The 20,403-nt window shown below is 39.3% G+C and overlaps 1 long non-coding RNA gene across 1 annotated transcript in view; it reads right to left on the bottom strand.

The window, feature by feature from the left end:
• LOC135202223 (uncharacterized) overlaps positions 1 to 20,403 on the bottom strand; it is a 56,371-nt gene that overhangs the window by 1,166 nt on the left and 34,802 nt on the right. The gene's annotated exons all lie outside the window — the stretch shown is intronic.

Below are 20,403 nucleotides of genomic sequence, written 5' to 3'. Positions count from 1 at the left end.
AGTAGTCTCCCTTGGAAGTGGATGAATTTACAGATAGGACTACTGAGCAGAAACACACCACGCCATGCACCTGCATTTCGCACACACGACCTTCATGGTTATTATCAGGTGCTACTGACTAACACTTCTGCCATCCTGTTAGCAGAACAATCCCCTTCCCCTCCTCCATCAGAAATCTCAATCATCCACCGTTGTCACCAACCTATTACTTCCCATTTTCTGTACGCGACCAAACCATTCACCCATTCCTTCCCATTTTCTGTAAGCGACCAAACCACTCACCTATTCCTTCCCATTTTCCTGTTACAACGACCCAAACCACTCACCCTAATTACTTTCCCATTTTCTGTAAGCGACCAAACCACTCACCTATTCCTTCCCATTTTCTGTACACGACCAAACCACTCGCCTATTACTTCCCATTTTCTGTACGCGACCAAACCCCTCACCTATTCCTTCCCATTTTCTGTACGCGACCAAACCACTCACCTATTACTTTCCATTTTCTGTACGCGACCAAACCGTTCACCCATTCCTTTCCATTTTCTGTAAGCAACCAAACCACTCACCTATTCCTTCCCATTTTCTGTACGCGACCAAACCACTCACCTATTACTTCCCATTTTCTGTACGCGACCAAACCGTTCACCCATTCCTTCCCATTTTCTGTAAGCAACCAAACCACTCACCTATTCCTTCCCATTTTCTGTAAGCGACCAAACCATTCACCCATTCCTTCCCATTTCCTGTATGTGACCAAACCATTCACCCATTCCTTCCCATTTTTTGTAAGCAACCAAACCACTCGCCTATTCCTTCCCATTTTCTGTACGCGACCAAACCACTCACCTATTACTTCCCATTTTCTGTACGCGACCAAACCGTTCACCCATTCCTTCCCATTTTCTGTAAGCAACCAAACCACTCACCTATTCCTTCCCATTTTCTGTAAGCGACCAAACCATTCACCCATTCCTTCCCATTTTCTGTATGTGACCAAACCATTCACCCATTCCTTCCCATTTTCTGTAAGCAACCAAACCACTCGCCTATTCCTTCCCATTTTCTGTACGCGACCAAACCCTTTACCCATTCCTTCCCATTTTCTGCACGCGACCAATCCATTCACCCATTCCTTCCCATTTTCTGTATGCGACCAAACCACTCACCTATTCCTTCCCATTTACTGTAAGCGACCAAACCATTCACCCATTCCTTCCCATTTTCCGTATGCGACCAAACCATTCACCCATTCCTTCCCATTTTCTGTACACGACCAAACCATTCACTCATTCATTCCCATTTACTGAAAGCGACCAAACCACTCTCAAAACAACGGCTCGCCATTTAACGCAAGTTATCCTTCTCCAGAATCCTTTCTTTCTCACAGAATATTTTTTCAATCATCTTCTCAATAGAAAATTTACCGAGTTTTCTCACACTGTTCCTATCTTTCCCAACTCCTGGTCTACTTCACTTACTTTGAGAGATGGTTTTACAACCCTATTATATAGACTCCTTAGATATTCTTCCTATTTACACCTTTCAGAAAACTCCAGCTATAGTAGATTCACATCAACCGTGCATTTGATTTCTAGGCCAGTCCCTTACGACGCTCCCGATTGCCTGTTGATAAGCCAGTCACAGGGCTGGAAACTCTCACTCTCGAGAGAGATCACATAGGCAGGATGTATGTTCTCCCTCTCCTGAGGAATACTTTTTTCTGAGTTTCCCGCCCTGTGCTTGGCTTATCAACAGCCAATCAGGAGCGTCGTAAGGGATAGGCCTAGACATCAAATGCACGGTTGATGTGAATCTACTATAGTACTAATTCTTTGCCTGCCTTGAGCTTCACAGCTTATTCAGTCCCGAATACCAATATGTGTCAATCACTTCCATTCACTTACCGCTCACGCGTTCATTGCTTCACCTTCCTGACTTTTATTTGCAACTGGAACATTCATGCGCCCTCTCTCTCCATACACAGGCTTTCAAACTCGAACTACTCCTTACATATTCTCTTCCTCTCTCTATCCCTCTATCGCCAAATAATGTGTCACCTTTGCATGCATAAACAACATCTCTTGTCCCACAAAATGTAAGTTTCACCAAGCTTTCACCAGTTCCAACCATGTCAATAAATTATTTACACTGACTCAATGCTGTCGGTTTAATTAAAAAGTTAGACATACATAATTTTTCTTGCATAAACCAGACCTGCTCTTCTATCTAACCTATTTTCAACTAAATCATTCTATACCTCTAAATAGCCGCGAGTATATATAAGTATTGCCAGAACAATAAAATTCCTTAATTGTATTTTGTTAACTTTCCCTTTGCTGAACGAAGGTATTCGTCTGATCTATTTATCTGCAACCATTTTCTTGTAAGAGACGCATCTCACACCCGAGCCAGCTCTTTCTGTGGCTTTCTGCTAAACGTATTGCACTACCTCCTCCATAATCATCCCACCAGTTCATTTTCCAATTGTTTGCTACCTTCCTTACACCCGCATAACCATTCTCAGATTTACAACAATCACTTTAGATCCTGCTCATTCGATTATGAACATATTTTAAAACCACAGTTCAATAATACTTCTAAAATACTCTACCAAAGTAAGGCAGGAATATCTTCAGACAGCATTTCTCAATTTTATTCCAAGATCTACTTGCTCACAAACACCTGTTCTCCCTGCAACTTCTTCCACTCTAAAATATTTTAACGTCTTCTCTCTCTCTCTCTCTCCTCCTTACTTTAATTCTATATGCTAATCTCATTTGTAATAATAATAATAAAACTAGGACAACAGAAAAAACAAATAAACAAACAAAAACAAACTAAAATACGCATGGATTATATATTTGGATGAAGGACAATAAAGCACTGGATCGATACCAAATTTCACGGACAGTGTGAATGCAGCGCACATATTAATAAACATCACCACTACTATTGCGCAATTCAACAAGCTTTTATCTCTCAAGGCAGACAATGTAGACGTGTCCGTAGAAGGAAAAGAAGAAAAAAAAAATACAAGTGACCGCGAAGTTCTTGGAACTAGAAAATTACACGTTCACTTCAAATAGCACATAAATACGTCCATCACAACACACCAATCCACTGTAGCAACATTAACATGGTGTCAACTGTCAGGCAGGACTACCCATGTACGCAAGCAATGTGTAACTTTTAAATAAAGAGTTCATGTACAAGAACATAAGCAAATACAACAACTGCCAAATTGTCGCACCAAAAGAACACTTGTAGTATCTCATGAATGTTAATCAATACGTATCCCGCATAAGGCTAAGGCGCCTATGTTCAGAACTGTGTTTATTTTTTCATTGAAACATTGCATACCATCACGGGGAACAGACCAGGGATGTTATTATGCTAAACTATATTCAACTGCATAAAACAAATATGGCAGAGAAAACCTTCGCACTAGAAATGAAGACTTAAAAGACGTGATTTATCACGCTCAGAGCCAGCCATCACGGAAACGCACTATTCGTAAAAGGATAGACTTGGCTCAGCTTAATCAATCAAAGATTGACATTTCCTACAAATCTTAACTGACAATCTAAATACCTTTGACCGAACCTGAAAAGACCACAGCATTTGGAGAACATGTCACGTACTTTTCTCTTCCTCTTTGGGTAAAAAAAAAATAAAGTAAAAAAGAAACATTCCTTAGCATAATGAAGTATCATATTTCATCCACACTTCACGAAGGTGGACTCAAACACCAGAGCCTTTGACTTGCCACGATCTAGTCCCGATTATGAAGCTGAAGTTTCATCAACTCTTTGTTATTTTAAGGATTATGAAAGTTTACTCAAATGGTCAGAAACCTTAAACCTAGAAAATTGGATTGGCGAGCATTGCACATAAACAAGCAGAGAGAGAGAGAGAGGAGAGAGAGAGAGAGAGAGAGAGAGAGAGATAGAGACTTTTAACAAGCATCAATTGGAGCAATACTCAAGCTGGAGTTAAAGGCGGAGGGGAATGGCGTTTTCCACGTTGGAACCGAGTGTAGTTTAACCCTTGTTGCCAGCCGAATAGCTCAGAAGGATGACTAAACCACCACGTGTACAAAGTAAGCTCAGTGCCTTACGAGAAGCAATTAGAAGTATCCTGTGATCTCTTCATTACTGTCTACTTTAGGCTCCCACTTAGCTCCCAGGTAAATAAACAAAAAGATAAAACAAAGACAGCCTTTGATCATTATCTGTTGACGTCCACGGAGGCAAAGAAATCAAAGAATAAAAAAAAATTATATTAGCCATACTACTTATGATACATGTGCCAAGGACTATCGTCACGCTTAGAACTTGTAGAGAATCCAATCAAATTCAAATTTTATGAAAATTTACTCTAAAAGGGGAAACAAATCTATATTGGAAATTTTTTCCCCTTTCATATTAAAAAAAAAAAAATCAAGCCATACCAATATCCCGATGGAAACCTCGACTATGGTACAAAAGAACTCACGTAAATGGATTAAACTGGAAAAAAAAAATAATCCCATGGGGCTTTCTACACTGAAGCATCTTTGTTTCTCCAGAAGGGGAGGAGGTACCGCAGAACGAGTGGTTCTACGGAATTCTAGTTCCCACACGATCCCAATGAGTTTCGACTAAACACCCCCCCACCCCCTTTACAACAGACATACAATTCCTTCAAGGTCGAACCCTGCGGCAAAATACGAATGAAACTGGCAAGATCCATATGAATATGCTATATTTTGAGTAATAATTATATTTTTTATAGTAATAAAAGATAAATGCAAACGGGAAGCTTTCAACAACTCTACGGGATTGTCACCAACAATTTCACTGTTGGACTGGCAAGTTCAAACTAGTTTTTTTTCAAAGACACTTCCGAATTCATACTATTCTCCCTATCATTAAAAATATATATTATTAAAATTAGCAAATATGCCATTAACTTGTACAACAAGCTCATGTCGAACAGAATAACCGTTACATTAAAAAATGAAAGGAATAGAAAATAAATATATGCGTAAATGTCACTTGGGGATACTTCTTACACATACGTGTTATCATCATTCAGAAGATGAAACGTATGCATATAGAACAAGCCCACAGGGACCACTGACCTGAAATTCAAGCGTCCAAAGAATATGGTGCTTATTAGGAAGAAGTAAGGGAAGGCAAAGGGGAAATGCATAAAGAAGAGATCCCACTTATTAAAATAAAATTCAATAAATTGATAAAAATGAATTAAAATGCAAGGAGAATCGTATTACTACAAGTAAAAACCCACGGGCACTGGTGATTATCGCTACACAGTAATACAGACTTTGTTACCAATATACTGTAGTATGACGTATCAGGTACAGCTACAAGCAATAATGAGCGGCGTGAGAACATGGCACCTCAACAGCAGGGTGAGCATGACGATCAGCAATACAAAACCATGAGCTAGCGTTATTGAAGGTGGCTAAATACATCTTCCCGCGAAGCCCTAAATCATAATTACAACTTAGGGGAAATAGCAAACCTCCAATTAAAGCGGTGGTTCCCAACTTTTTTTTTTCTTTTTTTTTTTTTTTTTTTTTTTTTTTTTTTGCCCATGCCCCACCTAATCACCTCTTAATCCTGATCCCCCCCCCCCCCCCCCGTAGTGATAGAGACAGTATAATTCTTGTTATTCAAAAGGTGAACTCCTATTCACGTGAAGAAAACCTTTTAGACCATTGGCATGGTTTAAACGTTCTCGGAAAGGCTCCCTTAAAATTCAAATTACCTCCGCCCCCCCCTCCCCCTCCCACCGCTGGGTGGGGCGTACGCCCCATGTTGAGAACCACTGACTAGACCAATTTTTGTCTAAAACAGAGAGATCCACGGAAACTTCTCATTTCGAGACATCAAAGCAATATTCCGGAAATGTCTTAGTACAGATCTGAAGAATGTGGAACTGATTCCATCATCTCTGCCCATACAGAAAGCCTTTTAAATAATATCTAGCTCTCTGGTGACATTCAAAATGGCTTTCTAGGTTGGATTTTGTAAATACCAAGCGTCGTGAAATATTCTTAATCATCAAGTACAGTGATCCTACGCAAAGAGAATCATGGTGTGAAAATGACGGAAGATCAGCCTTCGGTAAGTTCAACTTCCATCTTCACTCATTCTTGCTGCACTCGAGAGTTCAGTTAAGGTAGAAGAGACTTCATTTCGCATTTAGTGAAAATAATGAATACGAGAGTAGTATCACCTGCACTCTGTCATTCTTAATTTTTACTAACAAGAACGGCACAAGTATAGACAACAAACGACAAAGGTCTCTAAACACAACACGTTGGAGCTAGAAATATAATTGGCGCTATTAATGACATCAAGCAGCAGGCCTCTTTAAACAATGCGCTCTGGAACAAAAACATCATGACAGGGCCATTCTCAGTAAAAGCATCAAAACAATTTTGTAATGCCAGCCAATTATAAAATCAGCATATGATCAAACGTGAAGCCCCAAACACTAAACTTGCAAAACGAGCCTTCTGAGTAACCTAGTTAAAAGTAACACTAAAATCAATTTGAACAAGTCTGGATTCATATCTAGTGTCAAACCTTGGATTTAACTAGGTTCTAAAACTGCATCATAAGCACCAAAGTTTCCTTTTGATAGGATATCCAGAACTTGTTAAACTTGTACTTTAATATGTTCACGGGCTGAGGGAAAACAATTTTGGGTGGCTTGATAAAAAGTAGATTAAAACAAGAGCATCTCACACAAAGTCTAGACTAAAAGTTAGCTGTTTATGTTTGTTTGTTTGTATGGCGCTTTTACGTTGCATGGAACCAGTGGTTATTCAGTAACGGGATCAACGGCTTTACGTGACTTCCGAACCACTTCAAGAATGAACTTTTATCACCAGAAATACACACCTCTCACCCCTCAGTGGAACGCCCGAGAATCGAACTCGTGGCCATCGAGATGGCACGCCAAAACCATACCGATCACGCCACTGAGGCGCTGTCAGCTGTTAATGGTTTTAATGCGGCACTGGTCCTTTTTTTCTTTCGTAGGTATCAAGAATTTTATTGTTCATGACTACAAGAGATGCTGTAGTGTAGAGCCCTTTTTTCAAAATGACATACTATGCCATCTGGCCTATCTAGGCCTGTTTGGCCACAGTTGGGGGTGGGGACCATACTGAGAAGCAATAGCCTAAGATTGGTTCTATCAGTTATCACAGCAAAAATGCGCATGATGTTGATGTCTTTCTTTAAAAAGTTCAAGGAATCCATGCCAACTGCTGACGTGTGTGCTATGATTCCGGAGAGAGAGAGAGAGAGAGAGAGATTTTGACTCAACCTGCTCTCCAGAAAAATGAAGAGTCTACTGAAGTATCAAACTCCTCGACACCGAAAAACATGAAAAGATTTTATACTGGATGAGACAATGGTGTGTTATATTTTGATGGCCTTGTAATATTAAGGATGGAATGGTGCAAGAAACTAAGAAACCCAAGGAGGGCAGCGTTGTATAATGAGAAAATGAGTCATCATTGGACTTTGGAACTGCAGATGCATGAAGAGGATAAAGTAAATTACTGGAGATAGTGAAGAGTATCTAGTGAAAATTGTGACGGAGTTCGAAAGTGGTTCCAAGAGGAGAAAGTTGACAGCAAATGCGAGCAATAAAACCAAGAGGATGGAGCTATATTAAATTGGATGATGGAAATAGAAGTGGTTGATTCGTAAGGTTGTTAAAGGATGAATACAGTGGTGAGTCATATAATAAGCGACGAAATATATTTTTTAAGCCAGGCGTGGTCTGTAGATTGTAAGAATACCTGGAACGTTCATTGAAGCCAAGGAGGGAATAAAGATTGAATGTTAAACAGAAATGCAGTTTATGTAGCATACGAAGAAATGACAGAGTGAAAAACTGGGAAGGATTGGGAAGGTAACAAGGTTAGCATAAGTAAAATTGGAAACACTTTTATGTAATGGTTTGGTCATGTGGAATGAACTGAGTTCGATAAGTGTCAAGTGTCAGGAGAGTTAAGAAAAGGGAGACCCAAAGAGCACTGGATGTATGGCGCAGAGGAAACTTCTCGATAACCAAGAAGAAGGGTGTGATCAAGGTAAAGACAAATGGTGTGTCATGTGTGTAGGAGTCCAGAGAAGGGCATGGAGGAAGATTTGGTCAAGATGGAAAGTCAGCAGTGCACAAGACCTATTACCTCTAAACCGTGAAGGGAAACCCCGATGCAAAAACATTAATGACGACGATGTGTGTGGGTGTACTTGTTTTATACATAAACCTAAAATTATCGATGAGCTCTTACGCTAATACGGATGCTCATACAGAAGAGTAAAACATGTTTCTTCCCTTCCCCGATGGCAACATCAGTAACAGAACAAATACAAACACACACACAGAATTGCATAAATGCAACACATGCATCCTCCCACGAAATGCACCAATAAGCTTTTCGAAGCGGTTGTAAAAAAAATAAATGAAAATAAAATAACTTGGACCAGTATGGAATGTAATGGAACTCAAGAGTTTAGGCCAGCGGTCAAGCACTGGAACCTATGAGGTCATTCAGCCTGGAAAGGAATTTGAGAGTAGGTAGAGGTTTCAGAAGTGTAAAAGGAGGGAACCTCACAGTCGCACTACGAAATAACTGTTCAAAGAGGGTGAAGAGCATGATGGAAGAAAGATAGTATGAATGGAAGTACAGTAAAAGGAATGAAAGGGGGTCGCAGCTAGGGGCCGAAGGCACCCTGAAGCCCCCTAGAATCAGATGCGCCAGGGTAGGGAGAGATAGAGGACATGAGGAAGGGGAGAGCGTAGTTCCTGAGGGAAGAGACGAATCACAGAGTCACCTAATGTTTGTGACCTTGATACAAATGTTCACTTAAGCAAAGCATTCGCTAAGAACTCCCCCTCCTCAATCTCCAGCTTTCATGAAGCTCCCTTGCTATATATCGACTTCTTACAAAGAGTACAAACTTGGGTACATAGCCAGAAAAACAAAACTGTGAAGTAGTAAGGTATACAAACTGACGTCGAACTTGCACATATACACTATATATTATTATAAATATCATAGACAATGCTACTATAAATATGGTGCGGATTCGTTCCTTCGCCTGCTTCTCCTCTTCCTCGTTCCCTTGAAACGACGAAAATGTCTCTTATGTCCCATTAAATCACAATTCCAAAAACTCGAGGCAACAAAGACGACCACAAAACCTAGCAGCGGTTCTCTCGAGAGCTCTCACGGTTCTTGCACAGCGCCGTTACTTATTCAACATCGAAATAATGAAGGGGTGCATGTCTACTACGTACTTTAATTCAGCCAATCAAAACTCACTCTCTCTCTCTCTCTCTCTCTCTCTCTCTCTCGAAATGATAAAGGAATATAAATTATAGTAGGCAACTGCTGCATGAATTACAAATAGACATAAATTAGTTTCTGATGTTCTATCAAGAATTACTAGGAATTTGACTAATTTTTGACAGTATATAACAACACCGACAACTAGAACCACCGCAACCCTAACGTAAGGTACATAACAGTGCAATATGAAAGGAGGCTTTATAATCAATGTTAATTTTTCTTCACACTAAATAGATATAAAACTTTAACACGGGCATCAATATTTCCTATAGCCAACATTTACCTGTTCCTGAACAGAATTCATTTTACTACTAAATGGGTAAAGAATAAAACCTATTGCTATTTCGTAAAGAGCAAATATAGATATTCAGCTGCTTATGTCTGGGAAGTGATCGACAATAATTTCTTAACTTTATCTTTCATGAAAGCGTTCACTGCAGCAATGGCTTGTTACTATGTACTACAACGAAAGGAGTTCTCAGTATTGAGTTATACCAAGGAGAGAGAGAGAGAGAGAGAGAGAGAGAGAGAGAGAGAGAGAGAGAGAGAGAGAAAGGCATCATCAGCCTCGTATCTCTCGAACGTCGTTAAATTCAAAAGACCCTCTCAAATAATAAAATTAGTTTTTTTTTTTTTTTTTTTTTTTTTTTTGCTCCCCATCGAAAGAAGGGCAAGTGGCCCAGTCCAGAGCATATTTTACCAGAAATTGTCATCAAACCTACATTTGTCATCTGCGCTGTCCACAGATTTTTTTCTTCATTTTGCCACGACATTCTCCGCCCAGGAAGATTTGCTCTCGTCCTTTCTTGTATCATATCAACTCCCAAAAAATGACGTTACTAAAAGATACGAACAGCTTTGACGAGCAATAGAAGGACAAAGCTATTTGCGCCTAACTGTTTTCTTCACTACATTGTCTTTGTCTGAATCATCAATGCCGAATGACCGCAATTAAAAGGCTGCATCATTAAACGAAGGTTAAACTTTTGATCGTTCATTCAGATATTGGTCATTTTCCACGGGATGGACTAACTTAAAATCCTTTGAAATCTCTTCATGGGATGAGGGTCATCACTCATGTGAGATAAAGCTTTATGGATGTACAATTGCTAGCCACGCAGTTTCTGCAACTGCGTTGCTTGGAATATAGATTTACTAGGATGTCAATCACAATGGCACTGAGGTCAGAGGTTCCACAAATGGATGAAACATTCCAGCTTCGAAATTCGCTCATATACATTCTGGTATAATCCTGAAATTGAATGAATGACTGGCTAAGAACGAAAACCTTGTCTCGCCGAATCATCTAGAAAGAATGTGGGAAATCCAACGTCACATCCTCTAGTCCATGACCGCTATCTGCTGTAACTCCACCCATTATGTACAGCTGCTGCATATAGCGGAAAGGGTGATGGTACCTGCACAAGTCATTTTTGTGAATCGGTATTAACACGCTTCCCGAACATAAAAATGCACCAAGGATTAAAATAAGCCGCATCAACAACAGGATATACACGAGAGATTGACTTAGACCACAAGTACTCAATTCCCGAGATTAAACGTTTAAAGCTCCACACCTTTATGTCTAAAGCTAGAGCGACGTGGGCGGCGGTGGAAACAGGCCATATCAGCCTCCACCAACATTCAAACTTGAGGATTTTGACAACTAGCGAGGACGTTATCATTCTGAATGAAAAATTTCATGTAAAAACTCCCACATGTACTATGCTGTGAATAGCGAAAGTATGAGGTCTTAATTTTATGAAATTGTTATTCCGAACGTTCGTCTATTTAGTGACACTTGAAAAATCGAAGATTACTGGGTTGCCAGCCTTCAGTGTTTCTTCTTAGAGAGAGAGAGAGAGAGAGAGAGAGAGAGAGAGAGAGAGAGCTATGATATGTATGACTGCATTTTCTAATAAAATCAATATAACGACGTAAAAACAGTAAAGGGCCTGCTTCCAGAACTCTTGAGAATGGAGAAGCATTTTGTTCCTAATGATTACTCTTCCCATCACTGTTTCCAATCTGGCAACTCAAGGCATCAAACCTAAAGGAGAAAATTACCTTTGGCAACCTCAACATTTTGACTAAAACAACAGATCTTTTAGTAGCAGACAACTCATCGTCATCCAGTATAGTACCTGGATTTCAGAATTACGTAGCCATTTGTATTAAATAAATTGAGAACGTTGATTATACGTGTGTGTGTATATATATATATATATATATATATATATATATATATATTATATATATATATATGATATATATAGTATATATATATATATATATATATAGATATATATATATATATATTATAAATATTATGTATGTATGTATATCAGCCCCCTTATTACAAATCTCTAGCAAAGCAACTTCCAAGGCCATTAAAGGAAACAAAAGAATATAAACTGTTAAAAGGGAATGGACCTCTACAAATTAATTCTTTGTAGCAAATGAAGAGGTCGAAGCCCAAAAAGCAAGAGAAGATCAAGGTTGGTCAATGCATTATAATACTGACAAAGGGGAACTGCTGCAAGCGTGGGCGCCAGGCTAGAATACCAGTATCGACACTTCAGATCATAAGGCGATGACGCCTCATCCCTCCTCCTAGCAGCGAAAAACAAGAAGAATGTCAGGCAAGTCGGCGAAGATCTGATCACAGTACTTGACTTACGATTTGTGATACTAAACCTGCACACAATACAAATCAATGGACGGTTTCCTGGAACAAAGAAAACAACGGAAGAAGTAGAAGCAGAAGAGAAGCCTAGTTGCGTGGTCGACCTCGCCAGTTCCAACCAACAATCTTCGAGGCCCTTCCCACTCAGTGTCCTAGGCCAGCAATCCTCAACCCCCCCCCCCCCCAAAACCCTCCCACCCCCACCTCTCCATTTGTCCGATTTCCATCACAGAATACTCTCTTCCCTTTAACGCCTACATTCGGTGCTCAGGATTCTCGAAGCACATTTATACGTATTACAAATTTCTATTCGATGTTCCCAGAGCGAGGGTCCCTTATTATATTGCATAAAACTGGAATAATTCCCACGTCGTAAATTGCATGTCTGAATACTAACGAATACCGAGAAAGCGTGCAATTCAAGACACCGAGAGCTTAACAAACTACAAATAAGCTCTTGTATTACACTGGAAACTTGAAACTACTTCCGGAAAATACAAACATGCACTGAGAGAGAGAGAGAGAGAGAGAGAGAGAGAGAGAGAGAGAGAGAGAGAGAGAGAGAGAGAGAGACTCGTCAAATTAACATACGATACAAAATATTGTCTCTCGGACATTTATTAATTAATGGAACAAGAAATTATAACGATTATATTGAACTTTCTTTGTTGACAAAAAGAATAAACACACCTGACAGTTCTACCTTTAAGAGATTATGAAACAGCATCGCTTTACAGCACCTTATTCTACATCAAGAGAAAATCTTGTCGAATGATAACAAATAAAACGAAAACCAAAAACTACTCAGCGTTCATAATCCAGCCACCATTTGTTTGCTTACAAGGTGAGCAAACGAAAATGAGAAAGCAAGGGCACTTATTTGTCACAAACAAAATAAAGAAGTCAAGTTAGGGAGGAACGAGGCACAAACGAACGGACAAACGGATTCCACGAATATCAAGTCTGCTACTCGACAACTTGAAACGATTCTTACAGTACATAAAGATGCCTGTCTTTACAACTGCCCGGGAACTGAAAATCTTTGTTTTCGCACATTTTAGTTTCTGTCCGTCGGCCCTCAGATCTTAAAAACTACTCAGGCTAGAGGGCTGCAAATTGGTATGATCATCATCCATCTCCAATCATCAAGCATGCCATATTGCAGCCCTCTAGCCTCTGTAGTTTTTATTTGATTTAAGGTTAAATTTAGCCATAACCGTGCGTCTGGCAACGCTATAGGAAAGTCCACCACCGTGCCGTAGTTAGTTTCATGGGCCGCGGCTGATACAGCATTATACCGAGACCACCGAAAGATAGATCTATTTTCGGTCACTTTCATTATACGCAGTATGGAAAACTTGATTGCGCCGAAGAAACTTCGGAGCTTTTTTTTACTTGCTTTATTTCTCATTACATGTAATCCACTGCCATACTCAGAGGCAGTAGCAATTCAAAGCACCACTCTTCTCAAGACTACGATACGTTAGAAAAATGATACGAGCGTTCTCAACTTTCTCAATAACAGCATATTCAATTTCTTTCCTCAGCCTGAAACAGCGTCAGACGAATGTGAAAACAACAGCTCCAGAAAAGAATAATATCCAAACACGTAACATATCCAGTTTAAACCTGCTGTTACGAAAGCAAAACCTTCACACCTGAGTTGACATGATAACCACCAAGTCCATACACATAATACCTACACACTCCAGGAGAGCCAGTGGCCGAATCTGCACTACTTGGGGAAGAGCCACTGATAAATTGAATCCTACGGCTACCCCCGCCCCCCTATTCTCTGACGGGACTCCCCTACCCCTCGAGGGTGTCTTGGTAACGAGAACCTTCGATGTGAGTAGCTATATATACCACTGCTTTATCACAGACACCGCTTCTGTGCCCAACCTTTAAAAGGACGCCAGCAAGAGCAGTGTCCACTCTGTCACTTTCTAATTCCTAGTCACGGGCAATGTGGATGATTTATTGCCTGAAAATGAATCTTTGCTTTAAATTCCCTGCAATTAGTTTGAACAGGTTACAGTTTATTGAATGCTGAAGTTGATCACGAGTCAACATTGATTCTGCATCCGCTGACACAAACAAGTTGTATATCTCTTCCATAACTATCGGTGGATGAATATTTTCGTCTACGTCTCATGTACGCGTAAAATTACATGTTGCAGTGGGGTTGATAGACTGACGTAACGTATTGGAGTGCAGACAACTGGTAAATCATTATAAAATCTATCACATGGGAATTTAAAAGCAAATTTGAATGAAATTGAAATAAACGAGACAATGATCCCATAAGATCTTGTGTTCATGTTTAGTTTTGATCACAATAAACTGCGATTCTGTTTTTAGTTATACATATATATATCTTAAATGAACACAAGCCATTATGGGATGATTGTCTTTATATATATATATATATATATATATATATATATATATATATATATATATATATATACATCACATACATACATATACACACACACACATACACACACACACACACACACACACACACATTATGGGATAATTGTCTTGTTTATATATAATATATATATATATATATATATATATATATATATATAGATATATATATATATATATATATATATATAATATACACACGCAGAGAGAGAGAGAGAGAGAGAGAGAGAGAGAGAGAGAGAGAGAGAGAGAGATTTTCTAATGACTATCAAGAACTAATTTATATCAACAGAACATCTAGCATTTAAATTTCTATATTCTTGCAGCATCTGTAATATACAAAATCCAAGACACTATATTCTAAGTTTTCTATTTGCCCATAATGCTGAAGTCATTGATCTAATCTTCCCCGTCAGGTTTTTCTGATGACGTAATCTTAGTTCAAATTGCAAAGAAAGTCGCCTTGAGAGCTACATTGGTCCTGGGAAATTCCAAGTGTAATTTCGAGTCTTATTTGCGGTTTTGTTGCAAATGCATAGGAAAACGTCAGAATTTTGTCAAGGTTCAACCTTCTTTATTTATGGTGGTCTTCATCTATACAAACTGTTTTTTAACGGAATAGCTATTTTCACTTGCTCGGGGAGTAAGCCTACAAACTACTTGTTGTGTGTTAAGAAAAGGTCTGAAAAAGGTGTTTCACGCTGAGTTAAGGATACAGGAATTTTAGGATAGGATAGGATATTCATGATTTATTTATTAGAATGAAAAGTAAAAAAATTATGTGGAAGTTAAACAGTATAGAAAAAATATTTCTAACTTATAAAATATAGCATATCTATTATAATTTTCGTTGGTGAGACAAGGAACTATCTGACTGCAGATTTTAGCACGTTTTAATTTACGTTAAGAATACAATGTTTATAACTTATGTGTGAGGGAAAAACCCCGCAAGCGTCCCGAGTAAGCTCGAGGTCGGATCACGCCTTGTTTTTCTTTTCTCACTCCACTCCAGCGATAAAGATTCATCAGATACTGGCAATTTTTTTTTTTTTTTACCTCCGCTATAGAACGGCAGATGGTTATGCTTTCACCGCTGTCTGTCTGAGTTACCTTGATAGTAATATGCACCTCATGAACAGGTAGGTACACAGATCTTGATGAATGTCAGTGAAACCAATAATTGAGGATGACCCCTTCACAAATGATAACATTTTGTTAGGCATCGAATAAGGTTGGATGATCTGTGGTCATGGCAGCTATCTCGGCCATTATTTTGTTACAACTTTAAAAAAAAAAAAAGTAACAAGCATGACGTGGTATGAAATGAATTATTAACAGGTGAGGCCCGGGCAGAGGTACCGCTATAGTGCTGATATCAGCATTCAAGTGGAAACTAGCAAAGTGCTATACAGTATGAAGTTATTATTCTGTTTTCAGGAGCTTCTTCCAAACGCCAACCGCCCCCCCCTACCCGCCCCCCCCCCCCCCCCCCCCACACAGACACACACACACACACACACACACTGATATCTACTAAAAGACCGCGTTTACCCGAATAAAATCTGGGTGTTGTAGCCGCCACGATTTACGTAAGAGATTAAATTTCATAGTTTTCATAAAAAATCTAAAAGGCATTTCTCTACTGGAGTTATTTACTACTGTAACCTCAGTACTTGTAACGAAATAATAATATTATTACAAGTACCTACCGAGACGTTGATGAGTGTCACCCGGATCACCAGTAGATAGAAATGAGTCAATATTCAACTGAAAAAAAAAAAGAAAAAAAAAAAAACGATTTCCATTTATTCGCTTTCATCCTACGAACGTGCAAGATATAACTAGATAAAAGCCCCGGTAGAGGCCCAGTTCATGGTTAAGAAAGAGGAGGAGGGAGGAGGAGGAGGAGGAGGAGGAGGAGGAGGAGGAGGAAGGAGGAGGAGTGGAGGAAGGGAGGGGGGAGGGAGGAAGGAGGAGGAGGAAGGGAGGAGGAGGAGGCGGAGGAGGAGGAGGAGGATGTTCAGATGCTGGAGGACCTAATCCGCGTATTGATCTTGAACTAGAGGCATCGCAGGCCAGGCAATCTTACATCACCCGCAATATTTGTCGCATTACATAACATTACCATATGTTATTTTGAAAGGGTGACAGTCATTATGGAATCAGTTTAATTACTACTGTGACGCAACTTCGTAAACAAATGAGAGAGAGAGAGAGAGAGAGAGAGAGAGAGAGAGAGAGAGAGAGAGAGAGAGGCAACATGAACGTCCATTCCTTTACTATAATATCATGGAACAGAGGGACCTCGTAAACATGCACGAGAGAGAGAGAGAGAGACGCAACTTGAGCGCCCATTCCTTTACTATCATGGAACGTAGAGACCTCGTAAACAACATGCATGAGAGAGAGAGAGAGAGAGAGAGAGAGAGAGAGAGAGAGAGAGAGAGCCATGCTGGTAGCTTCAGCACCTGTTACCCCTACCAATAGATACGCTAGATAGCATTTAGCATCTGTACTACACCGAGAAGAGAAATAATATCTCTCCTTTTTTATGCTGCAGTGACACGATTATATTAATAATCAAATTCAAGCAATGTTTATATGATCATGTGCTCAATCACATTTCTTGCAATACAACACGTAACATATTTTATACAGGAATCGCAATTCTACCCATAAATAAGAACAAAATTACAATTTTCTTATGACATTATCTAAGGTATATCTTGTCTTCAATCTAATTCTGCGAAGTATTACCTATACTCTGTTTTTTTTTTTTTTCATCTGTCCATCTGCCTGTGGTGTTTTTGTATGGTAACACTGCGTCCCGGGCTTTAGATAGTTACGCTATGTGTAAGTTTTAGGTAAATAAAAGGACATTGGATGTACATTTGCAACTGAAAAGTGTTTTAATAATTTACTGTATGCGAATTACACCGTTAATATTCGAAATAGGATATTATTATAATCGTTGAATGTAAGCTGAATGTAACTATCTAAAGCCCGGGACGCAGTGTTACCATACAAAAACACCACAGGCGGATGGACAGATGGAAAAAAACAGAGTATAGATTCTAGAATAGGTCCTCATTCAATCAAACTCAACAACAAAGAAACATCTACACCGTAACCAACAAAACCATACAAAGACCGACGGGCAGTAAGCTAACACCAAACCTGACGAACAGCAGGAAACAGAGAAGGGAAAAAGAGCTCCTATACCCATTTCGGGGGTGATAAGCTCGCCTTTTGAGGGGACAAAATTAAATGCATCTCGAAAAGAACGCTGAGATATAATTACTTACTTCTGACTTACAGAAAACAACAAAAATATCGAAAAAAATACCCACTTTCTAAACACAAAAATAGCATTTTGAATGCTACCATGGCCCTCCGATACAAGCATCACATACTGACTCTAACATACTGCTTTACACACAGACACACAAAACTATATATGTATGTATGTGTATATATATATATACATACACACACACACACAAAACAATATATATATATATATATATATATATAATATATATATATAATATATTAGTATATATATATATATATATATATTATATAGGTACGTGCCAAATCTTGATAGAAAAAGCTTTTCATAAAAACGACAATCAAGATAGTAACTCTCACATTTCAAAAACTGGTAAAAACAAAAGCAATGACGCAAATACCCTAATTTTACGAGTGCAAAATAGTATAACACACGTAAAACAGTCAGCATGCACCACAAAGGCTTCTTGTTGGTGTACATAGCAGGAAATGAGTTTGACAGTTATATTTCTATTCTTTATACAGCAAGTTGGAATGATTGTTGCATTCAACTGGCTTGACTTTTTCTGAAGCCACCCTTCTGAAAGGAAACGGTGTATTTATATACAACAAACACGAATCACGAATCCACGTACTTATATATAACCTATAGCGAAGCACTGTCAAAGCATAAGGAAGCCATAAAAGGGTCAACAGAGAACAGATAATACTTCAGGAATACAGTTCATTCCCCAGAAGATAAAGTTCCGTGGGTAATTAATGAAATGACAGTGACTGTGAATACAAGAACCGTATCGAAAAGATTCTTTATGCTTCCTTTTCTCCTGAATAATAATATTAATACAAAAATAAATCCTTCCATAATCATCGGTTAGTTCGAGAATAAAACATCAATCATCATATCAATTACTTGATTTCAAAGGTCAACGAACTGAACACGCTTTTTTCAACACAAAAAGCGCACAACATCCAAGTACACTGCAAGAGCAAATGCAAACCGATTCAGGCCTAAAAAAACGTAATAGATAAAACCAAAGGTGCCTCTGCTGATCAATACAGTGAATTCTATACATGGTTAGTTTGTCGACTAGGGTGGATTGCAACTAACGTAGAGTGAACAGAGGAGGCATGAGGCGAGAGAGCGAGACTCGGTATTCATTAGTGGACGCACATCTGAGTGATTGTTTAGCGTGGACCTGGAAGAAGAAGAAGAAGAAAAAATCTTCTAAGCCTGCAGCTAAAGTCAAGGTTGCACCGGCTTATACCGATCGCATCCCTAACACGGGACAACGGCCGAGGTTTCCTTATTTGTCAATCTTACTGCCTCACTGCGACAACGCAGGTGCCACATGGTCTACTGTTCCCAGAGAAAAAAACGTTACGAATTGAGAATATGGTTTAGGATTCCCGGTCGCTACTAACATACCTGACATATAAGCATACCAGCTTTGATCGTGAATATTATAAACATCAAATGAAAAAAAATAATTAGGATATATAAAAAAAAAAATTGCCGACAATATTAGCTAAATACCCACGGACATCTTGCATATGCAAGAAATAAGAACGGATCAAACATTCGTAGGAATCACTAATACTTCATAACGCCATCAAGGTCCTTCAAAAGAAGGCGAATATGCACACCGCTGAAGAAAACCAAGTACTCAACACACATTGGTTTTGACACTGAGAGTTCTGGAACGACCTTGAAATAACAGACAGTTTCCACCTCATGAATTGTACATTTATCTCGCAAATTCGAAAACACGTCACATCAACAACACATGCTTTTACTAAATATCTTTCTACATCCAGTTCTTCCGACACCAAGTCAAATGGACCGGACCCAAGGCCATTGGAGCCATAATGAAACGAAAATAAACAATTCCGAAATGTGGACAGACATACAAATAAAAACACTTTCGCTACTAAACTCTCCTCCTTTCCGCTCTTGCTGATGTACCCAGTCAGTCGGCAGCGCCCTTGACATCAAACCTGTGGCACTGGCCTAGCAAATCTACCTGGAAAGTCACTCAATCAAGGTGAAAGCAGCAGCAGGAACATCAAACCATTTAGTTAATATATAATATCTCGAAGCACAAAGAAGCCGGAGACATCCATACCAAAGACGGATCTCACGGTCAGTCGCAGATGGAATACAAAATAAATACAGCGACATTCTCAAGAGACTACAGCAGACGGCGAACACCACCAGAGCGGTAGCCTTCCGCGTTTGCTCCCACTTGTTCTCTCCGCGTAAGATAAGAACTCTTCCAAAAAAAAAACCAGTTTGGTGGGGCATTAAACCAATAGTGGGTGGCTACGGGGGCAAGGAAAAATGAGGTTCTCTGTTCCCAAACCCATCACACACCCTTCCCCCCAATCACACCTTCCCACTCACAACAGGAGCGTCTGACGTCACCAACCCGCAGACTCTTTAACAGAGGGATGAACGAAGGTACAAAAACGAGCGCGCAAACTCACAACTTTCCCCTTCAAACGACTTCTCTCTTGAACATCTGCCTCTAATACCGTACACTTTCGGTCGTTATTCCACTTTCATATAGTTGAGTTAAGAGTTGAATATAAAATTTAGGCCAAA

This window comes from Macrobrachium nipponense, chromosome 30 (genome assembly GCF_015104395.2).
Source record: "Macrobrachium nipponense isolate FS-2020 chromosome 30, ASM1510439v2, whole genome shotgun sequence".
NCBI classification, from domain to species: Eukaryota; Metazoa; Arthropoda; class Malacostraca; order Decapoda; family Palaemonidae; genus Macrobrachium; species Macrobrachium nipponense.
Note: the sequence above shows the minus strand (reverse complement) of the source record. Positions and strands in the feature narration are given on the sequence as shown.